The 14,414-nt window shown below is 48.6% G+C and overlaps 1 protein-coding gene across 2 annotated transcripts in view; it reads right to left on the reverse strand.

The window, feature by feature from the left end:
* The window catches only part of SLC38A9 (solute carrier family 38 member 9), a 423,549-nt gene that overhangs the window by 39,108 nt on the left and 370,027 nt on the right, over nt 1-14,414 (reverse strand). The window lies entirely within an intron of this gene.

The following is a 14,414-nucleotide window of genomic DNA, read 5'->3' on the forward strand; positions in this document are numbered from 1 at the left end:
TTGATAGTGAAGGTTGCCAATAGCAAACAGCAGATATTGCTGATGCGATATGGCAATAGGTATATGCAGGTAAGCATGTTGTATATCCAGGGATACCATATAGTCTGTGGGTTCCATGGCCAGTACAACTGAGTGCAGTGTTTCAATACGGAACTTGGACACACTCACAAACTTGTTCAGTGATTTGAGGTTGAATATAGGCCGGAAAGACCCCATTGGGTTTCGGGACTAGAAACAGGGTTGAGTAGTATCCTCTGCCTCTCCGTGACAGAGGTACCGGCACTATCACTCCTGTATCCAGGAGGGAACGCACAACCAGTTGTAGAGCTTGCGCCTTCAACAGATCCGAAGGAATAACCGTTGTGCAGTACTGGTGAGAGGGACATCTCTTGAAAGAGACTGCGTACCCGTGAGAGACAACTTCTTGCACCCATGCGTCTGAAGTGGTTTTTAACCAGACCAGGGTGAATCGCAGAAGTCGGCCTCCCACCCTGGGGTCCCTCAGGGGAAGGCCTTCCCCGTCATGCAGCAGGCTTGTCGTGTTTAGAAGCAGGCTGACGGGCAGCCCAGGATTGTTTTGCCTTGGGATTAGTGGTTTTGGGAGCACGAAATTGTCTCGGGTATGCCTGACCTTTTGCTTTCCCTTGAGGCCGAAAGGAGCGAAAAGTGGTACCTTTTACCTTCTGTGAGGAAAGGTTTAGTATTCGGGAGAAATGCAGTCTTAGCAGCCGCTAAGTCAGTCACAATCTTATTGAGATCTTCCCCAAATAGGAAGTCTGCCTTAAAAGGGAGTACCTCCTAGGTCTTTTTGGAGTCCAGGTCCACCTTTCACGACCTCAACCACAGAATACAGCGAGCCAGGATGGATGTAGTCGATGCGTTGACCGTCAACACACCTGACTCAGAGGACGCCTCCTGAATGTAATAGGCGGCGGTGGTAATATGAGACAGGTATTGTCTGGCAGTGTCAGATATAACTGGAGGCATCTCGTCCTCTAATACCTGAACCCATGCTGCAATTCTTTTTGCAACCCAGGACGCTGCTATATTAGGTCTATGTACAGCACCGGTAAGGGAGTCAATAGACTTCAGGCAACCCTCCACACGCTTATCTGTCTGTTCCTTCAGTGAAGTGATAGTGTCCTAGGGTACAGAATACAGTAATAGATATAGCTGGGATACACTGAAAGTGAAATCCACACAGCAGATACAGGCACACACAGTCACAGTGACAATGCAGATAATTATTTTAGTAAGACAATAAAACGGCACTAGACTAGTATATATATAACAATGCGCGATCCGAGACCGGATGTATATATCAGAATACTCGTACAATATATTCTGGTACAGGTACACTTGTTCTTAACTAACGCTGTCTTATCATTGACATGTAGAATACTTAAGTGTCTGTAAAATTACGGCACTGATGTACAGGCGGATTTACAGAGGAGACCTTGCCCTTCAGTCCCGGAGACCAGTCGCAGCTAATCATAGAAGATGGCACCCAGCATCTCAGTCAGGAAGTGAGGCAGAGTGTGAGGCAGCTCCAGGGCGGGATCACCAGCAGTAGATGGCGCCCGGAGCTGGGGGAGGGGCTACAGGTCAAGCGCCTTCTCCCCTATGCCGGTTCTCACCACCTGGTACTACGGAGTCTTAATAATTGCAGTCTTAATAAAGTAGATATTTATATATCCGAACTGTACTCCTATGCTCTGGTGGATATAGTGGGTTCCCTTCTCTGTTACAGTGTCCACGCCAGCATTGCAGTCAGTCTCCTTAGACTGCGGCCGGAACACAATTTAATAGTGGGTAGCGCGGGGGGGAGGACGACCCTCTTGCTACCAGGAGAGCGTCTGCGACTGTGTGCCTAGAGCCGGAGCGTCTCCGCCGTAAGTACCCGGGAACAGAGCCAGCGGGAGTATGCGATGCTGCTGGGGAGGTGACGAAGCCGCAGCAAGGAATGTCACCCTGATATGTAAGTGCTGCGGTCCTTGAAGTCTTCTAAAAGCATTTTCAGGGCTGTCCAGTACAGCCCCCTTTTAAGTGACCTGCTTCTGCAGGCACCAACACGAAACTGAGCTCGCAGTGCCTGGAGGCAGGGTTATAGAGGAGACCCCAATGCATCCTGGGATAGTCTAAAGCTTTAGCCTGTTGGTGCCTGGATCAAGATCCATCTCTACACCCCGATGTTTCCCTGTGAAAACCAATGTACCACGCTGCAGAAAGAAAAAATCTCCCTCTCAACCTCCAAGCCGTTAAACGTAGCCGGTGTAAGTCTGGATAGACAAACGGTCTCTGCCGCAGAGGCCAGGGTTCTTCCTGAGCCAGAGTCAGGAGGTCCGCATACCAGGCCCATCAAGGCTAATCTGGGGCAACCAGAATTGCCTGAACGCTTTCCTTTCTGATTCTTTTTAAAACTCTTGGAATGAGAGGAAGTGGAGGAAACAGGTACACAAACGGGTAAGTCCATTGTGTCGACAGAGCATCTACCACTATCGCTTGGGGATCCCTCGTTCTGGAGCAGTAACAATGGAGCTCCTTGTTGAGACGAGAAGCCATCAGGTCTATTTGCGGACAGCCCCACCGGTGAATCAGTTGTTGAAACACCTGAGGGTGAAGGCCCCATTCCCCCGGATGGAGGGCGTGCCTGCTGAGGAAGTCCGCTTCCTAGTTGTCCACTCCTGGAATGTATATGGCTGAGATGACCCTTGCGTTGGCTTCCTCCCAGAGAAGTATTCTTGACACCTCTCGCATTGCAGCCCTGCTTCTTGTTCCTCCCTGTTGATGTACGCCACTGCCGTGGCATTGTCCGACTGCACCTGGATGGCCTGATTCCGATGGAGGTATTAGGCTTGCAGGAGAGCATTGTAAATTGCTCTGAGTTCCAGGATGTTGATGGAAAGTGCAGATTCCTGACACGACCATTTCCCCTGGAACTGCGCCCCCTGGGTCACAGTCACCCAACCTTGGAGGCTGGCATCCATTGTTAGCAGAGTCCAAGACTGGATATTGAAACTCTGACTCTCCACCAGATGGGAGACTTGTAGCCAGCATAGTAGGGATATCCTTGCTTTCGGCGACAGTTATAGTCTGATGTATGTGCAGCTGAGAACCTGACCATTTGTCCAACAGATCCACTTGGAATGGCCATGCATGAAACCTGCCGAACTGTATCGCCTCATAAGAGGCTGCCATCTTGCCCAGCAAGCGAATTCAAAGATGAATTGAGATCCTGCATGGTTTTAATACAAAGCGGACCACAGACTGAATTGTCAAAGCCTTGTCCAATGGAAGGTAAACCTTCTGAGATACTGTATCCAGGATCAATCCCAGGAGCTGAATTCTCTGTGATGGTCCCAAGTGAGATTTCTTGAAATTGAGAACCCATCCTTGATCTGTAAGCAGACGAGTAGTCAAGTTGATGCTGCGCAGCAGTTGTTCCCGGGACATAGCCTTTATCAGGAGATCATCCAGGTACAGGATTATGTTGACACTCATCATATGCAATTGCAGTATCATCTCTGCCATGACTTTCGTGAATACCCTTGGGGCTGTGGAGAGACCAAAGGGTAAGGCCTGAAACTGGAAATGTTGGTCCAGTACAGCGAACCTTAGGAACGCCTGATGAGGTGGCCATATTGGGATATGCAGTTATGCATCCTTGATATCCAGGGATACCAGTAACTCCCCCTCCTCCAGACTTGCTATCACTGCTCTCAGTGATTCCATCTTGAATTTGAACACTCGAAGATAAGGGTTCAGGGATTTGAGGTTCAGGATCGGCCATACAGAGCCGTCCGGTTTCAGGACTACAAAGAGGCTTGAAAAAAAACAAACCTTTGTGTGGAGTTGAGGAGGTACTGGAACAATAACTCCTGTTGAAAACAGTTTTTGAACTGCCTCTTGTAACCCTTGCTATAGGTGAAGCTGGTAAGCCTGACCTGAAGAATCTGAGAGGAGGGAGTTCGTGGAATTCCAGCCGGTACCCTTTGGATACGAGATTCCTCACCCAAGGATCCTGGCAGGATTCTGCCCATATGTGGGTGAAGTGTTGAAGGCGAGCACCTATCTGTAAATCGCCTTGCTGCTGGGGCCACCCGTCATGTGGAGGACTTTGTGGAAGAAGAGGCGGAGGCCTGGTCCAAAGTTTCAGCAGCCGCTGGTTTACGGGCCTTACCGCGAGTTCCCCTAGTAGCATTGGAGGCACCTCTGGCTCTACCTCTAAATCTGGCCACACGAAAGGACTGCAGAGAGGGCCCAAGATAGGGACGTCTAGCAGGTGGCGCAGCAGACAGCAGATATGTAGATTTACCTGCAGTTGCCTGAGATATCCACTTGTTCAGTTCTTCCCCAAACATGGCATCACCTGTAAAAGGAAGGTTCTCTACCCCTTTCTTAGACTCAGCGCCTGCTGACCATTGTCGCAGCCACAGGGCTCTGCGAGCCGATACCGCCATAGCCGAGGTACGGACGTTAATGATACACAGTTCCTTAACAACCTCACTCATGAAGTTTTAAGCATCTTGGATATGTTGAAAAATAAATCAGACCATTTGACCATGGCTCTGGAAAGCCAGCCGCACACTACGGTAGGGCGTTGGGCTACACCTGCTGCAGAATAAATAGACTTAAGAGTGGTCTCCATTTTGGGATCGGTAGGCTCTGAGAGAAATGGCCCCAGGTAAAGGTAAATGAGGAGCCTGTCTGTGGTCAGTACTGGTTAACATGAACGTGTCGATTGACTGTTTCAGGGTTTGCCTGTCTTGTTCAGCCATGGCTAACTCTGAATTTATGTTTGTAATCATATTTTTATAGGAATCCATTCACTCAGCTTCCTTCACATCACTACCCTGTGAAGGTAATGAACATTGGGTACACATTAGAGACCCTTGTGAGGAAGGTGTAAACCTAGCCTTGCATACAGTACACACAGACTTATTAGTAGACATGCTTTTAAAGAAAACACAGAGTTAAGAGAGAAAAACAAAGTGCAGTATTATAGAGACAGCACACTTATTCTAGACAACCCTGAATGGAGTGACACAGAGAGAAGGTTGGACCAGCACATGATACCTCAGACAGAGCAGCACCCCGCCGGGTATATACATTATGTGTAATTTACCTCACAGCGGTGAAACCGCTGATACTGCACTCCCCCTTCACTATAAGCCTCTGGTACCAGTTATCGTTGGTGATACAGTGGGTCCCGTGGAGGAGCAGCCCGCATGCAGCCTGTACAGCAGCCGCAGGAAATGGCGCCTCTGGTCCCGCTCTCTGGGGAGCCCCGCCCCTGTAATGGCGCACGGTCCCTCTAAGTTATTTATACTGGCATCTCCTTAATATAATAAACCCTTTTTTATGTAATCGGCAGTGTGGGTACTCAGTGGGCTGTAGCTGGGTGATCACTGTCCCTTCATGCCGCCATTTGCGCCGAGGACCCGCTAACCGGGACCCTGGCGTATTACTCGCCGCACCACGTCTTCGGGATCTGTTAGGGGTGGCGGCGTGGGCTCAAATCCGAGGGGCATGAGAACATCACCTCAGGAGCTCAGTGTCCTGTCAGCGGGGATCCGAAACCATTAACTCTAAGGAAGTTGGTTCGGTCTCCCCCCTAAGTCCCACGACGCAGGCAGACTGGTTGCCAACCAGTGCTGCCTGAAAATAATAAACTAAAATACATTTCTAAAGAAAACTCTCTGGAGAGCAAAAGAATGCACCCGGCTCCTTGGGCACATTTTTCTAAACGGAGTCTGCTAGGGGGGGCATAGAGGGGAGGAGCCAGCACACACTATTAATTTCTTAAAGTGCCAGGCTCCAGTGGACCCGATCTATACCCCATGGTAATCTTCAATTCCCAGTATCCACTAGGAAGTTAAGAGAGATGCTAATGCTGCAGGAACGCGTTGGTGGTTGTGATGTTGGAGCAGCTGGAGAGGTCCCAGCACCTTAGGAGAGCCGCTCAGTCTGAGACAGCATAGGGTTGCTCAGAGGTCTGATAGATGTGAACCCAATGTTCCCGCTTATGTAAATGACTGGCAAATGTGAAACACCAATAGTGGCACAATATGGTGGCTGAGGCATTAGCATACTGTAACAAATGCACAGCAAACAAAATTGCAGCTGTTCTGCATCTGGGGGGTAATTCCAAGTTGATCGCAGCAGGATTTTTGATAGCAACTGGGCAAAACCATGTGCACAGCAGGGGAGGCAGATATAACATGTGCAGAGAGAGTTAGATTTGGGTGTGGTGTGTTCAATCTGCAATCTAATTTGCAGTGTAAAAATAAAGCAGCCAGTATTTACCCTGCACAGAAACAATATAACCCACCCAAATCTAACTCTTTCTGCACATGTTATATCTACCTCCCCTGCAGTGCACATGGTTTTGCCCAGTTGCTATCAAAAATCCTGCTGCGATCAACTTGGAATTACCCCCCTGGTGCACTGCTGAATCAGTACCATTGTCCCTAGATGCCTGTATTTCACATGTCAACATTACTGTCGACATTTTGACTTTATCAAAATATAGACAATCAAAATGTTGACATTCAATATGTAGTCATGGCTATATTGTGATTGTCTGTAGTATCTGAAAAAGTTACATCCTTATATTTAAGAAAAAAATGCCGAATCCATAACCAGCTCCGGATCTTTCAGCCTGGGCTGGCATTGGAAAAGCAGGGGGGGGGGGGAGCAGTGCGAGGTTCCCCATATTTTCCAAAAACCAGCTCTTGGCCGAACCAGCTGAGGGAGGGGAATAACACTATTGCAGGGAGAGCCACAGCATGGTTTGATGCTCCCATTATGTTAACCAGCCCCAAACAGGTCAGCCCAGGGCTGAAATCCCTTGGAAAGTAAGGACCCCCTCAAAAATAGGGTATCCCCTCTCAAGGGACAACCAGCAGCTCTGAGATATTCCCTACACTCCTGGGTGGTGGATGCGGGGTTAATGGTAATAAAATACAGTAGTTAATATTGATCTTTCATGCGGCTTACAAATCCCAGCATGCCTGTCTTGGCATAATGGGATTTGTGGCAATGAGGGCCTGCTGGCACCTGTAGTCCGCCTGTAAAGAAATATTAAAATAATGACAAGACACGGACATCACACGTTTTATACCTTTACAGAAAAAACACTGCCCACACAACCACTTTAATACCCATGAAATTCAAGAAGCAGTTCATCTTTACATGTAGGCATCTTCGCAAAACCAAAAAAAGGCTGTACTGTTTCCATGGAGAGACAGGGTCAACTGAATGGGGAAGCACTGATTGGCTTCATGCTATACCATTAGCCACCCCCCCCCGGCTGTTTCAGACGCAGACTGGTTATTTCCTGCATAACTGATATACCCAACTCAAAATGTTGTTTCTCATAGGGTCTATGGGTCTGAGTTAGACGTAAACTCTAGTAAAACACCAGGGACGATGTTTTACTTCTGCGCACGTGTCTCAGATGAAATGTGTGTCTCTCAATGGTTTCCACAGGGGGATGCAGATTTAAAATGCATGGCTGTCCATGTATTTCCGATAGGCATCCCTGGGGGGAAAGAGGGTGGCCACCATCGGTGGGTATGTCGGTATCAGCGACTGCGTCAAAAGACGCAGCTCCTCTGACGACAGCAACCGATGGACATTCTGAGCATATATAGGGGTGCTCAGAAATCCGATGGTGTGGGCGATGTCCAACCAATGGTGCGATTTTGTGTGCATCATGGAAGATTATATAGCCACAGTCCATGGGCGCCTCAGTAAGATGCCCATCAGCAGGGGAATTAGCATAGACTTGCAGTAGCAGCTGCCGCTACTGCTTAGCGTCCACCTTTGGATCAGACCATACCATTTTATTTTTTATGTTGCAGATTATTCAAAGCTTGTAGTGTACTGTATCTGCGATTAGTAACTGACTGCCCGGCACTACGGAGTGTTGTGCCCCCATGCAATAATACTAAGGTTAGGTTGAATCCCCTGAGAACCCTCACCATTACTGTATCTATTAGTGTCCCAGTATACTTACATATAGACTGGACTTCTCTGATCACCTTCCATACCACTTGGCTTCCAGCAAAGCAGGGAACCTGGCAGCAGCTCTAAGGCAGCCCCTGTGTCAGACCTCTCCTGCTATGGCACAGTGCCCATAGTGACTGTCAGAGCGACATGGCTGTGTGTGTATGCCAGGGCCCTGATGAGAGTGTGAATGTAAGTATTTGTAGGGAAAGGTATTGATAAATTGCCTTTAATGGTGGGAATACTGTTTAAAGTTTGAAAAAAATGTATTTTCATAATATAAATGATGAAAAAATAAGAATTTACTTACCGATAATTCTATTTCTCGGAGTCCGTAGTGGATGCTGGGGTTCCTGAAAGGACCATGGGGAATAGCGGCTCCGCAGGAGACAGGGCACAAAAAAGTAAAGCTTTTACCAGATCAGGTGGTGTGCACTGGCTCCTCCCCCTATGACCCTCCTCCAGACTCCAGTTAGGTACTGTGCCCGGACGAGCGTACACAATAAGGGAGGCAATTTGAATCCCGGGTAAGACTCATACCAGCCACACCAATCACACCGTACAACTTGTGATCTAAACCCAGTTAACAGTATGATAACAGAAAGAGCCTCTTAAAGATGGCTCCTTAACAATATAACCCGAATTTGTTAACAATAACTATGTACAGTATTGCAGATAATCCGCACTTGGGATGGGCGCCCAGCATCCACTACGGACTCCGAGAAATAGAATTATCGGTAAGTAAATTCTTATTTTCTCTATCGTCCTAAGTGGATGCTGGGGTTCCTGAAAGGACCATGGGGATTATACCAAAGCTCCCAAACGGGCGGGAGAGTGCGGATGACTCTGCAGCACCGAATGAGAGAATTCCAAGTCCTCTTTTGCCAGGGTATCAAATTTGTAGAATTTTACAAACGTGTTTTCCCCCGACCACGTAGCTGCTCGGCAGAATTGTAATGCCGAGACCCCTCGGGCAGCCGCCCAAGATGAGCCCACCTTCCTTGTGGAATGGGCCTTAACAGATTTAGGCTGTGGCAGGCCTGCCACAGAATGAGCAAGTTGAATTGTGTTACAAATCCAACGAGCAATCGTCTGCTTAGAAGCAGGGGCACCCAACTTGTTGGGTGCATATAGTATCAACAGCGAGTCAGATTTTCTGACTTCAGCCGTGCTTGAAATGTATATTTTTAAGGCTCTGACAACGTCCAACAACTTGGAGTCCTCCAAGTCGCCAGTGGCCGCAGGCACCACAATAGGTTGGTTCAGGTGAAACGCTGATACCACCTTAGGGAGAAAATGCGGACGAGTCCTCAGTTCTGCCCTATCCGAATGGAAGATTAGATAAGGGCTTTTATAAGATAAAGCCGCCAATTCAGATACTCTCCTGGCGGAAGCCAGGGCCAGTAACATAGTCACTTTCCATGTGAGATATTTAAAATCCACCTTTTTCAATGGTTCAAACCAATGGGATTTGAGGAAATCTAAAACGACATTTAGATCCCACGGTGCCACCGGAGGCACCACAGGAGGCTGTATATGCAGTACTCCTTTAACAAAAGTCTGTACCTCAGGAACTGAGGCCAATTCTTTTTGGAAGAATATTGACAGGGCCGAAATTTGAACCTTAATAGATCTCAATTTGAGACCCATAGACAATCCTGATTGTAGGAAATGTAGGAAACGACCCAGTTGAAATTCCTCCGTCGGAACACTCCGATCCTCGCACCACGCGACATATTTTCGCCAAATGCGGTGATAATGTTTCGCGGTGACTTCCTTCCTTGCCTTAATCAAGGTAGGAATGACTTCTTCTGGAATGCCTTTCCCTTTTAGGATCTGGCGTTCAACCGCCATGCCGTCAAACGCAGCCGCGGTAAGTCTTGAAAGAGACAGGGACCCTGTTGTAGCAGGTCCCTTCTCAGAAGTAGAGGGCACGGGTCGTCCGTGACCAACTCTTGAAGTTCCGGGTACCAAGTCCTTCTTGGCTAATCCGGAGCCACTAGTATTGTTCTTACTCCTCCTCACCGTATAATCTTCAATACCTTTGGTATGAGAGGCAGAGGAGGAAACACATATACTGATTTGTACACCCAAGGTGTTACCAGTGCGTCCACAGCTATTGCCTGTGGATCTCTTGACCTGGCGCAATACTTGTCCTTGAGGCGAGACGCCATCATGTCTACCATTGGTCTTTCCCAACAGTTTATTAGCATGTGGAAGACTTCTGGATGAAGACCCCCCTCTCCCGGGTGAATATCGTGTCTGCTGAGGAAGTCTGCTTCCCAGTTGTCCACGCCCGGGAAGAACACTGCTGACAGTGCTATTACGTGATTCTCCGCCCAGCGAAGAATGTTGGCAGCTTCTGCCATTGCACTCCTGCTTCTTGTGCCGCCCTGTCTGTTTACATGGGCGACCGCCGTGATGTTGTCCGACTGAATCAACACCGGTTTTCCTTGCAGGAGTGGTTCCGCCTGGCTTAGAGCATTTTAGATTGCTCTTAGTACCAGAATGTTTATGTGAAGAGACTTTTCCAGGTTCGTCCATACCCCCTGGAAGTTTCTTCCTTGTGTGACTGCTCCCCAACCTCTCAGGCTGGCGTCCGTGGTCACCAGGATCAAATCCTGTATGCCGAATCTGCGGCCCTCCAATAGATGAGCCTTTTGCAACCACCACAGAAGATATACCCTTGTCCTTGGCGACAGGGTTATTCGCAGGTGCATCTGAGGATGCGACCCTGACCATTTGTCCAACAGATCCCTTTGGAAAATTCTTGCATGGAATCTGCCGAATGGAATTGCTTCGTAAAAAGCCACCATTTTTCCCAGGACTCTTGTGTACAGACACCTTTCCTGGTTTTAGGAGGTTCCTGACAGGTCGGATAACTCCTTGGCTTTTTCCTCGGGAAGAAAAACCTTTTTCTGAACCGTGTCCAGAATCATCCCTAGGAACAGCAGACGTATCGTCGGAAAACAGCTGCGATTCTTGGAATATTTAGAATCCAGTCGTGCCGTCGAAGAACTACTTTAGATAGTGCTCTTCCGACCTCCAACTGTTCTCTGGAACTTGCCCTTTTTAGGTCGTGCAAGTAAGGGATAATTTAGATGCCTTTTTTCTTTGAAGAAACATCTTTTCGGCCATTACCTTGGTAAAAAGGCCCGGGGTGCCGTGGATAATTCAAACGGCATCGTCTGAAACTGATATTGACAGTTCTGTACCACGAACCAGAGGTACCCTTGATGAGAAGGACAAAATTTGGACATGGAGGTAATCCTTGATGTCCAGGGACACCATATAGTCCCCTTTTTTCCGGTTCGCTATCACTGCTCTGAGTGACTTTATCTCGATTTGAACCTTTTATGTAAGTGTTCAAAACATTTTAGATTTAGACTATGTGTCACCAAGCCGTCTGGCTTCAGTACCACAATATAGTGTGGAAAAATAATACCCTTTTCCTTGTCGTAGGAGGGGTACTTTGATTATCACCTGCTGGATATACAGCTTGTGAATTGTTTCCAATGCTGCCTCCCTGTCGGAGGGAGCCGTTGGTAAAGCAGACTTCAGGAACCTGCGAGGAGAAGATGTCTCGACTCTCCAATCTTTACCCCTGGGATAATACTCGTACGATCTAGGGGTCAACTTGCGAGTGATCCCACTGCGCCCTGAGACTCTTGAGACTACCCCCCCACCTTGAGTCCGCTTGCACGGCCCCAGCGTCATGCTGAGGACTTGGCAGACGCGGTGGAGGGCTTCTTTTCCTGGGAAAGGGCTGCCTGCTGCAGTCTACTTCCCTTACCTCTATGTCTGGGCAGATATGACTGGCCTTTTGCCTGCATGCCCTCATGGGAAAGGAAAGATTGAGGCTGAAAAGACGGTGTCTTTTTTAGCTGAGATGTAACTTGGGGTAAAAAAGGTTGGATTTCCCAGCTGTTGCTGTGGTCCCCAGGTCCGATGGACCGACCCCCAAATAACTCCTTCCCTTTATACAGCTATACTTCCATCTGCCGTATGGGATCTGTATCACCTGACCACTGTCGTGTCCCTGACATCTTCTGGGAGATATGGACAACGCACTTATCTTGATGCCAGAGAGCAAATATCCCTCTGTGCATCTCACATACATATATATAGAATGCATCCTATTAAATGCTCTACATGAATAAAATATTTTCAGTCAGGGAATCCGACCAAGCCAACCCAGCACTGCATCTCCAGGCTGATGGCGATCGCTGGTCGCAGTATAACCACCGTATGTGTGTATATACTTTTTAGGATATTTTTCCAGCTACCTATCAGCTGGCTCCTTGAGGGCGGCCGTATCTGGAGACGGTAACGCCACTTGATAAGCGTGTGAGCGCCTTATCACCCTAAGGGGTGTTTCCCAACGTACCCTAATTTCTGGCGGGAAAGGGTATAACGCCAATATTTGCTATCGGGGTAACCCTACGCATCATCACACACTTCATTTTATTTTATCTGATTCAGGAAAAACTACAGGTAGTTTTTTCACTCCCACATAATACCCTTTCTTGTGGTACTTGTAGTATCAGAAACACGTAACACCTCCTTCATTGCCCTTAACGTGTGGCCCTAATGAGAAATACGTTTGTTTATTCACCGTCGACACTGTATTCAGTGTCCGTGTCTGTGTCTGTGTCGACCGACTGAGGTAAATGGGCGTTTTTAAAACCCCTGACGGTGTTTCTGAGACGCCTGGACCGGTCCTAATAGATTGTCGGCCGTCTCATGTCGTCAACCGACCTTGCAGCGTGTTGACATTCTCACGTAATTCTCTAAATAAGCCATCCATTCCGGTGTCGACTCCCTAGAGAGTGACATCACCATTACAGGCAATTTCTCCGCCTCCTCACCAACATCGTCCTCATACATGTCGACACACACGTACCGACACACAGCACACACACCTGGAATGCTCTGACAGAGGACAGGACCCACTAGCCCTTTGGGGAGACAGAGGGAGAGTCTGCCAGCACACACCAAAAACGCTATAATTATATAGGGACAACCTTATATAAGTGTTTCTCCCTTATAGCATCTTTTATATATATACCATATCGCCAAAATCAGTGCCCCCCCTCTCTGTTTTAACCCTGTTTCTGTAGTGCAGTGCAGGGGAGAGCCTGGGAGCCTTCTCTCCAGCTTTTCTGTGAGAGAAAATGGCGCTGTGTGCTGAGGAGATAGGCCCCGCCCCTTTTACGGCGGGCTCGTCTCCCGCTATTTTTGAAGTTAGGCAGGGGTTAAATATCTCCATATAGCCTCTGTGGGCTATATGTGAGGTATTTTTTGCCTCTAATAAGGTTTTTATTTGCCTCTCAGAGCGCCCCCCCCAGCGCTCTGCACCCTCAGTGACTGTTGTGTGAAGTGTGCTGAGAGGAAAATGGCGCACAGCTGCAGTGCTGTGCGCTACCTTTATGAAGACTCAGGAGTCTTCAGCCGCCGATTTTGGACCTCTTCTCTCTTCAGCGTCTGCAAGGGGGCCGGCGGCGCGGCTCCGGTGACCATCCAGGCTGTACCTGTGATCGTCCCTCTGGAGCTAGTGTCCAGTAGCCAAGCAGCAAATCCACTCTGCACGCAGGTGAGTTCACTACTTCTCCCCTAAGTCCCTCGTTGCAGTGATCCTGTTGCCAGCAGGACTCACTGTAAAGTAAAAAACCTAAGCTAAACTTTCTCTAAGCAGCTCTTTAGGAGAGCCACCTAGATTGCACCCTTCTCGTTCGGGCACAAAATCTAACTGGAGTCTGGAGGAGGGTCATAGGGGGAGGAGCCAGTGCACACCACCTGATCTGGTAAAAGCTTTACTTTTTTGTGCCCTGTCTCCTGCGGAGCCGCTATTCCCCATGGTCCTTTCAGGAACCCCAGCATCCACTTAGGACGATAGAGAAATAATTTTTCAAAAAGGGTTAGCTAGAAGCAGGAACAGGATTTCTACATAATAGCATATATGACATTGAATAGAATTGCACTGCCCTGGATTCCGGGGTCATCCCAGCTTACTCACACTCAAGACAGCCACCTGCTGCACTGCACAGGGGTGAGCACTGCACAGAGGTATGCACTGCACAGAGGTGAGCACTGCACAGAGGTGTGCACTGCACAGAGGTATGCACTGCACAGAGGTGTGCACTGCACAGAGGTGTGCACTGCACAGAGGTGAGCACTGCACAGAGGTGAGCACTGCACAGAGGTGTGCACTGTGCACTGCACAGAGGTGTGCACTGCACAGAGGTGTGCACTTCACAGAGGTGTGCACTTCACAGAGGTGTGCACTGCACAGAGGTGTGCACTGCACAGAGGTATGCACTGCACAGAGGTGAGCACTGCACAGAGGTGAGCACTGCACAGAGGTGAGCACTGCACAGAGGTGAGCACTGCATGCAACCTCCAAT

Source organism: Pseudophryne corroboree, chromosome 1, assembly GCF_028390025.1.
Source record: "Pseudophryne corroboree isolate aPseCor3 chromosome 1, aPseCor3.hap2, whole genome shotgun sequence".
Classification (NCBI taxonomy): domain Eukaryota; kingdom Metazoa; phylum Chordata; class Amphibia; order Anura; family Myobatrachidae; genus Pseudophryne; species Pseudophryne corroboree.